Source organism: Panthera onca, chromosome B3 (assembly GCF_046562875.1).
Source record: "Panthera onca isolate mPanOnc1 chromosome B3, mPanOnc1 haplotype 2, whole genome shotgun sequence".
Classification (NCBI taxonomy): domain Eukaryota; kingdom Metazoa; phylum Chordata; class Mammalia; order Carnivora; family Felidae; genus Panthera; species Panthera onca.
Window position 1 is genome coordinate 116964957 of NC_138344.1, and position 14238 is coordinate 116979194.

Genomic DNA, 14238 nt, shown 5'->3' on the forward strand with positions numbered 1-14238 from the left:
TATCATTGCTCACTTTTGGTAAACATTGATCTGAATATTCCTACCACAAACGTTCAGGCTGGTTTTCTTTTCTTGTTATCACCTGCTCTCAGCCCTGAATGCGAGAAGTTTCACAAATATTCCAGAACTGCATTTTAAGCCTCAAACTCATGAAGTATCAGATGTGTAACTGAAGTTGATGGTCTTTAATTCCTCAGTGTGTTTCCAGTTCAAGTGAACCCCAAAGGAGAAGGGGATCCCACACACACAAAAAAGTCAACCAGCGTCATTCCGTTTAGGCCTCTGGCAGAACTCCATGGGTCAGCTGTAAGGAAGCGGCACCCGAACCTGACCTTGGGCGCCAGCGCCCACGTAACCGAATCGGTAGCTGCCCGCCGCTAACAGGAAGCTGGTCGTCCACACTCCGGCTCAGGACGAAGCAAGCATTTCTTTCTTTGAGCTTTCGGGGCCAGTTAGAGAGGATGCTTACAACCAGGGGCCAATCCTGCCGCGGGCATCAGCTGCGCAGATGTTTACTTTCTCCTCGCTTCCACCGCAAAATGGGTCTGATGATAGAGGGCGCGCCCCCTAGCGGGAGGGCTGGGTAGCTTCAAGGGGACACAGAAGATGCTGGCACACGGTAAACATTCGGCGACCGTTGGCTGCCAACGTCATGACTTCTTCTACAGTTACTGTCATTGCTACTGCTGCCGCAGGGGAGGGCCAAGGGACCTACGCCTTCAGGTATGACGCTGTGGCACCTGATTGTGACCCCTGCATAAAGGGAAGAAATGGACTGCAGGAAGCCAGTATCCTGCTTCCAGGAATGCGCCCTGCCAGCTGAAATGCGCCTGGTGATAAGCACCAGCCTCAGAAAGAACAGGAAAGATTGGGACACCTGGGTGGCTCGGTTGGTTAAGCGGCCAACTTCAGCCCAGGTCATGATCTCACAGTTTGTGAGTTCAAGCCCCACATCAGCTGGTCAGACTGGGGGGAAGGGGGGCGGTGTTGGTGCTTCATTTATTCTCTCTCACCCGTTCCTGCCTTCCGCCAACAGCTGACAGGGGCCAGTGCATTGGGGAGTGTCTAAATTCAAAATAATCTTCTTTGTCAGGAAATGGAATTGGAAGTAGGTAAAAAAAATTAAAAAAAAAAAGGTTAGAATAGGATCATGAAAATAGGAAAAGGTGGCTTGGGGGCTTTTTTTTGGTTTTTGCTTTGTCTTTTTCTGAAATCGTGGTGCAGCTAGGATACAGACTGGGCCCAAGGATAGGGAGGCACACACGTGCCTGAGCTCTGAGCCCGAGAGAACGTTCCAGACCTCCCCTCATGGAAGGTGACTCGAAGTACACTTGCTCTGTCACGTTGTCCTTTCTCGCCTCTCTTCATGCCCTTTCCTGTCTTCCTCTATCCTTGAATCCTAGCAGATAAAAGCACAGATCTGCTGGGAGGACGCACGTCACAGTGGGTCAGGTGAATTACAGCCATAACACCACAGAGATAAGAAGAAAGGCTGGCGCCTGGGTGGATCTGGGAGGGGGGTGTGGGACACTTGCCGTTATCAAGTTGTGCAGTTTAGCAAATGGCTGGTGGCAGGCTGGAATGATAGCTGGTTAATCTGTTTTGCACGCACTCCGAGGATGCAAAGCTGGAGCCCACCCAGGGTGCAGGCTGTCTTAGATGGCATTTCCCAGCTCGTTGCAGAGGATGCCGGTAAAACTAGCCAGAGACGTGAACAGGCATAGGGGCAAACGCAAGGCGTCGTGGGGGGGTTTTTTAACCGTGAAAGAAAGATACTGCTAACTGGCAAGAGGTCCTGAGGTGCTAGCATTGTAATTAGTAAGGATAAAAATACTAGTCAAAGCTAGCATTATGGAAAGCTTGCTTTGATTGGGTACTTTTTCAAATGCGTGACTTTTTTTTTCCCTTGATACCTGGGCAGGTGAGCCAGGTGGGGGCAAGGGAATCAGCCAGTCTGGGGTTTCTGGGTGAGGGATGGGGCAGGAGGCCAGGGCTGAGGGTCACTAAGGTGTTATCTTACAAAGGGCAGCCCATGAGAGGTTTCTAGGGGCTCCATTATCTGGTGGGTTTAGGAAGCTGGAAATGAGGCTCCGGCAGGTACATACCTTCTCACCTTAGAACAAAGAAGTCGTGCCACGGATGTTCCCGGACGTGAGTTCAAGTCACTCTGACAAGGCATTTTATCCTCCCAGCTCCCGTGAGAAGTGGCTGCTGTCATTACCTTCACCCTATGGGTGAGGCAGCAGACCCACAGAGAAAGCTCATGGCTTCCCCAAGTTCAGGCAGCTTGCAAGTGGCAGAGCCAGGCTATGAACTTGGGCAGTCTGGCTCCAAGTTCCTGCACTGACCATCTACAAGCCGGCCTATGTACAGGAGACAGACAGCGTGAGGGCACCAGGGACCAAGTCCCGTCAGCTGAACATCAGAGTGTTCGAACTCAAATCCATTACACAAAATACGATGTGTGTGTGCACACGTGATTGTTGATGACATCAGCCACCTCCTTGGTCCCTGCGTGTGCTGGCCCCAGGACTGGATCCTCTGGAATGGGCAGGTCAGATGGAAATCATGGCCCTGCAGACCCAGTGGGCACAAAAAGGTTCCAGATAATCACTATAACACAAGAGAGAAAACGGTAGCTGCTGAAAGGGAAGTATGGATTAAGTGCGGCAAATTCACGAAGGATAGGGATACTCTTTGCACCTGTGGAGTCAGGGAAGGCTTCCCAGAGGACGTAGTCTTTGTGCTGGGACTTGAAGTAGGAGTAAAACTTGAGATGGAGCAGAGGGCATGAAACACAAGGAGGAAAGGGGGGTTTGGTTCAGGGTGCGGCAAGTGGTCCAATCTGGCCACCTGAGGGTACAAGACAGAGACATGGCCTGAAAGACCAGGAAGGCTGTCCCCGGTGGGCAGGGTGGGGGGAGGAGAGACGTGCGTCCCAATCAGAACAGACTCAGCAGGCAGCTTACCCAAGCCCCTCCGTTTACAGATGACAGACCCAAGACTTAGCGTAAGCGGCTTGTACAACGCATTCATTAGTTTGTGGCAGAACCAAATCTCACACCGATCGGCTTGCCCCGATTTTCTTTGTGAGGTTCTCCAAATACACAGCCCGCCTCTGGAGTTAGTATGAGCTAAGGACCGTCCCTGTCTGCAGGCAAGGCTAAGCACCCACTATATGCTTGGAGAAGCCGAGGATCTGGGGGATCGAGGTGGCTGCAGGCACTTTGGAGAAGCGCGGCCTGCAGTCTGCAGTCCCCTGAGTTCTGGGACCCCTGGCTGAGGTGCACTCCTGTAATCAGCTGCCGCCACTGCTCCCTAGTGGCCGAGGCTTGCTCCGGCTACCTCTGCTTCCCCTTTACTGTCCTTTGATGAATCTAAAACTCTTCTATCCTGCCTACTCGTTTTTTCCCCCCTCTTCTCTCTTGGACGGCAGCATTTCACAGGTTCGTTTAATCCGTATAGCCTGAAAGTCCGGGACACCTTTAAACTCCTGAAGAACCTTCGCACGTGACTTCGGCTGCAAGCAGGTCTCCCTTGGCCTTCATTATTTGCCACTGGAAAATGCTGTAAATGACATCAGACAGACTTCAGACGCCACCTCTGGAACTAAGAAACGAAGCAGTTATTCAGAGCACCGGTGATTGTCATTTTAGAAGAAATAAGAAATCAGTATCGCAGTCGTGGATCCTGGCAGTTTTTTCCTACCTGGAGCTGCTCTCGGTGGAAGCGTTGTGGCTTTCAAGGGCAACAGCGCCCCCGTGTGGTGATACTGTTTATTGCACCCCAGGAGAGCTTGCAAACTCCGGGGCTGCAAGGAAATGCCGGGCGGCCTCAGGCAAGGACATCCATTCACCCCAAAATAATTTCTGCATTAAGCCGACAGGCTGGTTTCTGCCAAAAAGATGAGCGCATTTAAGTTTTACTGTACTGATATTGTGTCTTAAAACTTAGCATCTCTTCTTGCCTGTGAAAGCAGGAAAAGGGCGGCCAGCGGCATGGGTTGCTTGCAATCCTTTCCAGGGTTTGAAAGTGTGGGGTGAGTGGAAGGCGTGGGATTGCAGGGACGGAATGAAGATCAGGAGGGAGGAGGAGTGGCCCGGCAGGGCTGGGAGCCAGGGAGTAGAGGGGGTAGGGTAACATTTGGTAATAAAAATGATGGGAAGTAGAATAGCTTGTATTTTAAACTAAAATCTATGGCTGCATAGCAACAGAGAAGCAAATCGATGTCACCAAAATTCAGAATTCCTAGCTCTAACGTGATGCTTTCCATGGCTGCCTCCCTACCTCAAGCGGACCCTCCATGCTCTCTTGAGAAAGAAGGATCTAGTTTCTCCTAACTGTGAGTGTCTGGGATGCCCCTCCAGAAGCTTCCCAAACCACTGTGCCCTGACCTCTGAGGAGCTGAGGTAGAGAAGGACAAGCACAGGACTCGAAACCCCAAGACTGGATTCTGTTCCCAGCATCGTTGGGGTGCTAAGCGGGAAGGCATTCATCACCCACCTCTCTTGTCGTTCTTAAGTTCTCTGCGGACAGCACACCCCTGACACCCGCACCCTGCCTACAGCTCCCCCCTTCTCCTCTCTTGGAGGCCACTGCACCTTGACTTGTGGGCTGCCACAGGGCACAGGGGGCTCCAGGGTCCCCACCGGAAAAGCGGAAAGAGTGCCCCCTGCTGACCTCACAGAGTTATCTCAAGCGTTAAACTGCATCTGAGAATGAATTCCTGAATCGTCGCACCTACGATGGGCACCTTTAGATCTATGATAGAAATAAATAAATAATAACCTAAATGGACACAGTGTCTTTATTATTTCTTATAACAAAGGGGCGAGGCAGCCTAGTTCATTCAAGTGGGTGTCTTCATCCTTGGGGAAACCAAATCTAGAGAAATGAGATGGGGAGGTGGCCCCGGCTGGAGAGGAGCGGGAGAAATAAAGGAATCTCTCTTTTTCCGGGGGAACTCAGGCCCAGTGTCAATGAGCCAGCCCAAGAGACAGGAAGTGGGTGCCCATAGAGGGTGGGGTGAGGAGTATCAAAGGGACAAGGAAACGGGTGTCCCCACGGAGGGGTTTGCCATCCAAACAGGCACAGATTGCAATGAAGCGCCTACCGGCCGAGAAACGACAAGGATTGCCAGGACCCACTAGGGGCCAGGAGAGAAGTACCAAACAGTTTCTCCTTCACAGCCTCCAGGAAGAACCTGTTCTACTGGCACTTTGTGAACTTCTGGACTTCAGAAGGTGGTCCTTCGGCAGTGTTGGAATGAGGATCACAACTTTGGATAGATTCTTCTACGAACCCCCAGTGTCAGAGCCGGCTATAGACAAGATCATGAAATAGCCAGAAACGGGTCCTCTTTAAAGGGCCTTTTCTTTGCCACCTGTATCTCCCCTGTGGAATATTTATCCGTCCCTCCTGCACATGCCGGAGAGCCGCAGGCTGGCTTTCTCCTCTCAAAACCAAGTGGCTGGCGCCTAATCCTAAGACATGAGGTGAGTTAGAAATAACGATCAGCAATGTATTCATTACACAGTCGTTGATCACATAGGGGTCATGAGTCAGGGTGGCTGCCCACTGTCCCATTCATTTTTTCAGGGCTAGGCTAGGGTCATGAGGGGCAAAAAATGTCCCCTCCTCACATGAGGACATTTACTCAAGGCAGTGAGTGGCTATACAGGTAGCATTTCAGGCATGAGTTGGTGACAGTGAATGGAGGTGGGAGGGTCCCCTTGGGCGGCCACCTGCTTGGGGGTTTTCCTGGTGAGGCCTGGTGCTCTACCTGGACCTCGACAAGCCCACGTCTCCTCTCCCAGGGTAATGAGAGAAGGCCAAGCATCGTGTCCTCTTCCAGCCTTTGCTGGAATGTCCCACATGTTATGGGACATTTTCATCTCTTTTCATCTCTTGCAGAACACCGAATTTGGGGGGGAGTTTTCTAGGGATTTAGTGTTTCACTTCAAGAGAAACATGTGGGATAAAAAGAAGTAAAGTATAACGAATAAATAAGCAGAGGTTTGTTCAGGTTGCGATTGGAAAACCAAGGATGTTACAACTTTCCTTGAATTGACGAGGTCCGGCTAAGGGACAGTGACCCCAAGATGGTGTTTCCTTGCTTATGGGCCCCGCTCAGTGAAAACCCTCAAAGGAAGGGCAATTCTTCCCTTGCTTGTGATTATTGTGATTCAGAAAGATTCTGAAAGGAGTCTTAGGGGAATAGATAATATCTGCATTTAACTGACTAATGAAATGGAACATCATGTCATTGATGATGATTCCTTTTGGGCTGATGTAGAACAAACTTCCTTAGATACTTTTCCCTAGATTCACTTCAACCCTTCCCATCCATGGCTGTTTATGTTGCCATTTCCTTAGCATCGTCATGCCCATATCAATTTTAGTCATTGGAAAATACCCTGAGGGGCCCCTGAGTGGCTCAGTCGGATAAGTGTCCATTTTCGGCTCAGGTCATGATCTCGTGGTTCATGAGTTCGAGCCCCGCATCAGGCTCTGTGCTGACAGCTCAGAGCCCGGAGCCTGCTTCAGATTCTGTGTCTCCCTCTCTCTCTGCCCCTCCCCTGTTCACACTCTGTCTCTCTGTCTCAAAAATAAATAGAGCATGAAAAAACTAAATAAATAAAACCAAGAGTGAAAAAAATGATGCTATTGGGGAGGAAAGTTTTTTAAAAAAATAATAAAATAAAAGGCCCGAGACCCCAGAATTTGAGTTCTGGGTGGCATCACCAAACCCCCTGGGCCGAAGCCTTCTGTGCAGCTGGTCTTTCAATAGAGTGGAATGTGTTTTGGGTTTGTGTTCATTTCAATTTCTAAACCCTTCAGGGATCAATGTTCTCATCCTGAGCTCAGTTCTGTGCCTTAGATAATACTCCATCCAGTGCCTGGCACATCAATAAGTATTTGTTGAATGAATGAATAAATCAGTTCAACAACCAAAACTCATAAAAGCCCATCCCCTAAGAAGCCTTCACAATACTGTAGGCAGAGCGAGAGAGGCACAAACCATAGAAGAAAGAGTTGATGGATTTGAGCATAAAATAGTTAAAAACTCTGCCTCTAAAGGCATCTTAAGTGTAAGTAACAAATAGAAGGGGGGACGTCGTACAGCACAAATTTCAGATCAACTGTTATATCCTTAATACTTAATGAGTTCCTATTAATCGATATAAAAAGAGGGGTACCCCAGTAGAAGAAATGCAAATGGTCAATAAATGTAGTAGAAACATTTGCATCTCACCTCTAAGAACAGAGTTCTTTCCATTTTGTTTTTTAAATGTTCATTTATTTTCACGAGAGAGACCGAGCGTGAGCAGGGGAGGGGCACAGAAAGAGGGAGGCACAGAATCCAAAGCAGGCTCCAGGGTCTGAGCTTTCGCACAGAGCCTGACGTGGGGCTCGAACCCACGAACCGTGAGATCGTGACCTGAGCTGAGATCGAGAGTCGGATCCTTAACTACCTGAGCCACCCAGGTGCCCCTAGAGTTCTTTTCTTAAATGGGCTGCCAATGCCTCCCAGTCGGACTAGCAATGATAGACAAGAATGCAAATTTCGGTGCTGTGTAGGGTCCAGGGAGGAAGCATGAGTGTGCCCTTCCAGACAAAGGGGGATTCGGTGCAGCAGGTTCTAAAGCCTTGAAAATAACCCAGAAGTTTCACTTCCAGAGATTCATCTGAAGGAAATCACAGGAGATACAACAACTTACAACTGTTGATTGTCGTAGTATCATTGCAGACAAAGTGGAAAACTACTTCTTTAACTATAGGAGCTACATTAAAAAAAAAAAAAAGGTTATTTTTTGAAAAGAAGAGGAAGTGAGAGAGAAAATCTGAGGGGGAAATGATGTGATTTTTTTAATGTTTATTTATTTATTTTGAGAGAGAGAGAGAGAGAGAAAGCATGAGTGGGGGAGGGACAGAGAGAGGGGAAGGGAGAGAGAGAATCGCAAGCAGGTTCCAAACTGTCAGCCCAGAGCCTGACTTGGGGCTCGATCTCATGAATTGTGAGATCATGACCTGAGCTGAAATCAAGAGTTGGATGCTTAACTGACTGAGCCACCCAGCACCCCAGAAGTTATGTGATTGTTAGTGTCTTCTTTTTGCTTAGCTGTATTTTCTAAAGTTTTTATTAAAATAAAATCTTTTAGGGACACTTGGGTGGCTCAGTCTGTTAAGCAGCCACCTCTTAATATCAGCTCAGACCATGATCCCCAACCTCTGTGCTGACAGCATGGAGCCTGCTTGAGGTTCTCTCTTCCTCCCTCTCCCTGCCCCCTCCCCCTCTCACTCATGCACACTTTCTGAATAAATAAACATTTTTAAAACGTAAAACCTGTTACTTAGGTATTGACAAGAAATTAATTCTTCTAAAATAGAAAATAATGCATACTCAGGTAACAATGTAATTACTGCCAAGTGACCTAACCCATATTATATTAAGTCTTCACCCTATGCCTCAGAGTTCACCTATATCAAGTCCTTACCATAATTCTCAGAGTTAAGCAGGGCGGTGGCATTATTCCTCTGTGTCGTGATAAAACTGAGGCTCAGGAAAGTTAATGACTTGTGCAATATCTCACAGTCAATCGATAGCAGGCCTGGCCATAAAGTCAGGGGCGTCACATCCACAGCTCAGCCGATGATCCTTCTCCTGTGGTATGTCGCTTCGGAATAAAAACCCAAATGACCGTTAGACCGTTGTCGCAAAAGCGCAGAGCAAACTGTTTTGTGGTCTGGGAACACTTACCCGGGCATTATCGTAGGTTAATAGTGCCAAGCAAACTGGGTAGGTTTATTATTCCCATCTTACAGATGGGGAAGCTGAGGTTCAGAGACATTAAGTGACTTTTTCAGGGTTATACACAGCAAGCAAATTTGGGATTCAAGCACACTTTTAGTCCAAACCCTCTGCTTCGTCCACTTCAGTTTGGCATAATGAACTCTAACTTTATTAACACCCCTTCATGTGTCCTGTCACATTCCCGGAGGTTTACAATTTGCCCCAGTCCTTCGTAAGTGCCCTTTCAACACGGTTGACAAGGGGTAACGAGACTTTGGCGCCAGCCCCGTGTGGCAGATTGTATTTCCAAAGCTGTGTGGAGTGCCATCTCCTGTCCCACATCCTCTTCTAGAACTTTGTCACTCTTCCATCCCCAAAGGTGGAGCCAACAGGGTCTAGCTGAAGTAATGCTTCATCGCATATGTTGCTTCCTGCCGGCCAAGGCTGGGTCGTAAAAATGTCAGGTGCTCCTGCGATGCTCTCTTGGAATCCAGCCACTGAGCAGTGATAAAGGCCAAGCAGCCCACAGAGAGGCCCACGTGGAAAGGAGGGGCCCCCACTGACACCCCGGCCGAGCTCCCAACCATCAGCAAGAGCTACCGTGCTGGCCGTGGGGCATCTGGAAAGTGGGTCCACCGGCCCCCCGCCAGGCCACCTCAGCTGATGCTGCACAGAGTGAGGTGAGGTGAGCCCATCAAGCTGCCCAGCTGGCAGATCCCTGAGCAAAGTAAGTGACGATGGGGGCACCCGGGTGGCTCGGTCAGTTAAGCATCCTGACTCAGGATGATCCTGACTCAGGTCAGGATCTCACGGTCCATTAGTTCGAGCCCTGCGTCAGGCTCCATGCTGACAGTGTGGAGCCTGCTTGGAATCCTCTCTCACCCACCCTCTCTGCCCCTCCCCCATGGACTCTCTCTGTCTATCACGATCAATAAGTAAACTTAAAAAAAATAAGCGATGGTGTTTGGGGGAAGTTTTGTATCGCGGGCGCATCTGGGAACTGCATTGGTCTTTCAAAAGTAATTCTGTGTATGGGGCGCCCGGGGTGGCTCAGTCGGTTGAGCGTCCGACTTCGGCTCAGGTGGTGACCTCGTGATTTGTGAGTTCAAGCCCCGCGTCAGGCTCTGTGCTGACAGCTCAGAGCCTGGAGCCTGCCTCCGATTCTGTGTCTCCCCCTCTCTCTGCCCCTCCCATGCTCATGCTCTGTCTCTCAATAATAAATAAACGTTAATAAAAAAATTTTTTTAAGAAAAAGTAATTCTGTGTAAAAAAAACAAAACAAAACAAAACTCATTTTATCAAGTACCCACCATGGGCTGGACATTTTCCCAGGGGCTTGGGATGCGTCTGTGACAAAATCGATAAAGATCCTTGCCCCAGTGGAGCTTGTATTTCGGTGGGGAGTACAGACACTAGCTAGTAAGAAACAGTGACTTGTACGTGAAAGGGAATAAGTGCTTTTGAAACTCTAAGAAGTAGGACAGGGAAAGGGGGTCAGGAGAGCAGGGTGGAGGCAGTTTGCTGTGTTACTAGTGTGGTCAGAGAAGCCTCGGTGAGGTGACTGAGAATTGGCCCTGTGGCTTCTGGGGGAAAAAGCTGAGTGGGGAGCATGGTCAGATGGTGGAGAGTCTTGCGGGGACTTGTAAGGACTTCGGCCATTTCAGGGTTTCGAGGGGCTCTGACCTGATTGGCATCTTTAGCGGCTCTTTCTGCTATGTGGGGAAGCAGCCACAGGAAGGCAAGGGTGGCAGCTGGCTTACACGTAAGGAACTGATCCCTGGGCAGGCAACCGCAATGCAGTGTGACAGGCAGTTTGATGGGGACGCACGTGTGTAGGCTGTGGGACCACACGGAGTGCGGAGAGGGGGAGGCGGTAACATCTGAGCAAGGCTTTGAAGGAGGGCTTGGTGATAGGCCAGGAGCGGTGAGCAAAGGACCAGCATGTGCAAAGGCCCAGGGAGTGGGCAGGGAGAGGCTGCCGGATGGGCGTGGCTTTTTGTATGCCCTGCGGAGAGTCCTGAACTTTACCATTAAACATAGGGTATGGCTGGAGCGTTGGAATGCGCTTGGAGAACTGAAATGTTTAAAGTATTTGCACAACCTTTAAAAATCATTGTATTGTGCTTTCTAAATTCTGGGGGCCAGAACCTGGTCACTCTGCTCAGCTCTGACTCCAGCAGGGTCTCCACACAATTTACAGACAGGAAGAGGGATGTGATTGGAATTCGAAGGTCACTGGGGAGAAGCCAACATATTAAATGGGTCCTCCGGGTGGATAACATTGTCACCAATGGTAACAGCAGGATTTGGGGTGGAAAATAAAACAGTGTCAGAGTCTTTCATGAATGAGGAGGAATTAACAAAAATAGGCAGAAAGCTAGTGGAATATGCAAGCCTCAAGTAATCAGGAATTGTTACATAAGAAAAAGAAGAAATGTTCTAAAGGAAGTCAGAGCGCAAGGAAGATGCCTACTTTCTCTCCTAACCCCAAATTAGGTGGCACCAGAACAAAGGCACTGAGAACAGCTGCAGGGGAGTGAGTGAAGACGAGGAGGTAGGGGTTCCTTCTGTGCTTAGATGAAGGCTTTTTCACCAATAGAGCTGGAGAAGGGAGGTTCCAGATGTGTGCATGGGGAGGAGGGGGCCTATTAAGGGACGAGGACGCTCAAAGCAACAAGAAGATGAGACAGAAATAATGGGGCACCAGAGGCACTTGGGCTTTACTCACTGACTAAGGAGGAGGGAGAATTAACTGGTCCCAACATCTCTACTAGCTCAAGTTACGGGGAATCCAATACATATCTGTGGGTTAGTTACATAAAAGAAAGGATGGATGGATGGACAGATGGATGATGATGGATGGATGGATAGCTGTATGGATGAACAGATGGGTGGATGTATGGATAGATGGGAGAATTTATCTCTCTCTGGAAGATTCAGCCTCACCTGGAATGGTACTATTCCTGAGAGAACCCTAGCAGAATTTGTTAGCGGCCAGCCCTCGCCTAATGTTGGAAGCATTGGATGGCAAAGGAGGGGCCCCCGAGCATTCTTGGCTCTCTCTGGATCAGTCTCTTCCTGAGACCTGCAGGCATTCCCTGCAGAATTCGTTCTGTCAGTGGTCAAGTAACTCCCGTTGCCCACTCGTGATGGCTCCTGGAGCCACTCATTAAACTCCACGTAACAGCTGAAGTGCCCTTTTGCTGCAGTAAGATCTTATCTCTGACCTGAAAGTGGAAAACCCAGGAGGCACAACATGGGCCACTTTCAACCCTTTAGAAACAAGGACGGCAATGGCCTTGGTAAAAAGGAGCCCACTCTTGCCAAATGTTTTCCAAGATCAGTGGTTGTCAGCTTGACTAGGCCTTATTGGAACACAGATGGCTGGCGTTTGTGGTTCCATAAGACGGTGTGCTCCTGAGAATGTGCATTTCCAACGCGCTCCCAGGTGATACACATGCTGGGACAACACGTTGAGAAACACTGCCCTGCGTGATTAGGTTTAAATCGGGGATTCCTATGTGTGCGGGCTGACACTGAGTGTGGCAGGGTAAGTCCATGCTGAAGGCCCCAGGTGTATCCTTGGGAAACAAAAGGGAGCCAGTGGCTGGTTAACCAATCCCTGCCTTCTGCTGAGGTTGTCGTCTGGCTCTTGCGAGCTGGGCTGTTTGCCAGCGGAGGGGTTTGGAGAAGTCCGTGAAGGAGGGTGCTGGAAAGACTCGGGGCCACCGGTTGAAGCTGGTCCCGAAAGACGGAACTTGGGGATGGGGATTGATGGGAGCTTCATAACTCCAGGGGATTTATTACCTCCATAACTTCTATACTATAACTTCAGGGAAGTTATTACAATGCGCTCATCTGGCGTCCGGATGGACCTCCACATGAAGCAGAGGTGGCTGGTTACACAGCACGTCGTACAAAAGATAAAAGATCAGAGCAGTGTTAAAAGGCAACCATCCACATAACCTAAAGGAAATACTAAGTACATGCAATTCCCAAGCTTCGTGAAGGGGATCCATGGACCCAGACAGCATTTCTTTAAAAGAGTCCATGTCTTTAAAAGAGCCTGGGTGGCTCAGTCAGTTAAGCATCCGACTTCGGCTCAGGTCATGGTCTCATGGTTGGTGAGTTCAAGCCCTGCGCTGGGCTCTCTGCTGTCAGCACGGACCCTCCTTTGGGTCCTCTGTCTCCTTCTCTCTGCTCAGCCACCCCTCTCTCAAAAATAAATCAACATTCAAACTGTTTTTTAAAAAATAAAAAATCAAAGAGCCCTTTCTTTTCTCCCTCTTCTACTTCTCTCACGAGCTGGCACCCTCCCCTGTTATCTCCTCTCCATCACGTCCACCCTAAACGAAACAAAACACAAAAACCTACCAGTACTTACTTAACCTTGCCTCTTGGTGTTTCTCTCCCACTGTCCTCGCCATGCATGTTGGCAACAGCCCAGGAATGGGGTGGCTTTGCAAGGACCCTGAAGGAGGGTGGAGGCTGGGGGAAAAGACGGGGGCCAAGCTAGAACCCTTCTCCGCAGGCAGATGAGGGGGAAAGATAGGAAAAGCACATCTCACTTTTATTTTCTGTACAGATCTTGGTTTGGGCACCCCAACCAAGGTCTCCAGCTGAGATGCCCTCAGCCTTTCCCAGCAAAATTGCCACCTTCTCTGAATTACTTAGTCCCCTCCGAGAGCCCTGGCGTGCGTCTGGCACCCTCAAACCTCCTCCCTCACTCCCTTCGCGAACTACTCTGAGGGCCAGCAGCCTTTTTTCTCTCCCGACCAGGGGTCAGTGTGCAGTTAGGCATATTGTATGTAGTCTCTGACTTTGTGCTTTTCTCCCTCGTTTGTTTGATCTTTTCTCCCCACATGCTGGTCACCCTTAGGTATGCTTCTTACAGGTGGGAACCACGGCTTTACAACCCTGCGACACCTGGTGTCGGTGGTCTGCAGGTCCCAGAAAACAGCATGTAGTCAAAAGATACGTTCCTTTGTTCTGCTCTGCTTAATTCTTGCCCTGCTGGTTGTCCTCTTTCATCTGACTGGAGGCGAGATGTTCGGAAGTCCTGGTGACAGCCCGAATGATGTACACGCTCATGCGTGAGGCAAACACTTATTAAGCATTTACACTACACACGGATACATACGGATACAAGGACTTACGAGGAAAAGCCCACATGCGCTGGGATCTTGCAGTCTAGTTGGGAAGCATGGAAACAAGGATCTTTCACGTAGAGGAGGCACCCGATTTTTTGCAGCAGTCAGAATCTTTAGAGTGGACCGTGGACCATCTGTGCCACAATCACCCCAGGGAATTTTTTAAATGCAGATGTCAGGGTTTACCACATGCCCTTTGGGGATAGGCCCCCCCAAATCTGCAATCTTAATAATCACCCCACTGTTTCATCTCTTTGTAATCAAGGCTATCACTTCTCTATTTGCAAGAGAGGG

General features: G+C 49.4%; 1 protein-coding gene and 1 long non-coding RNA gene across 14 annotated transcripts in view; both read left to right on the forward strand.

The window, feature by feature from the left end:
* Positions 1-14238, forward strand: part of RGS6 (regulator of G protein signaling 6) — a 603395-nt gene that overhangs the window by 459471 nt on the left and 129686 nt on the right. The window lies entirely within an intron of this gene.
* LOC132670066 (uncharacterized) lies at positions 583-4793 on the forward strand. The gene is made up of 2 exons (XR_009606406.2): positions 583-723; positions 3437-4793. It is a non-coding gene; the product is annotated as an uncharacterized LOC132670066 (long non-coding RNA).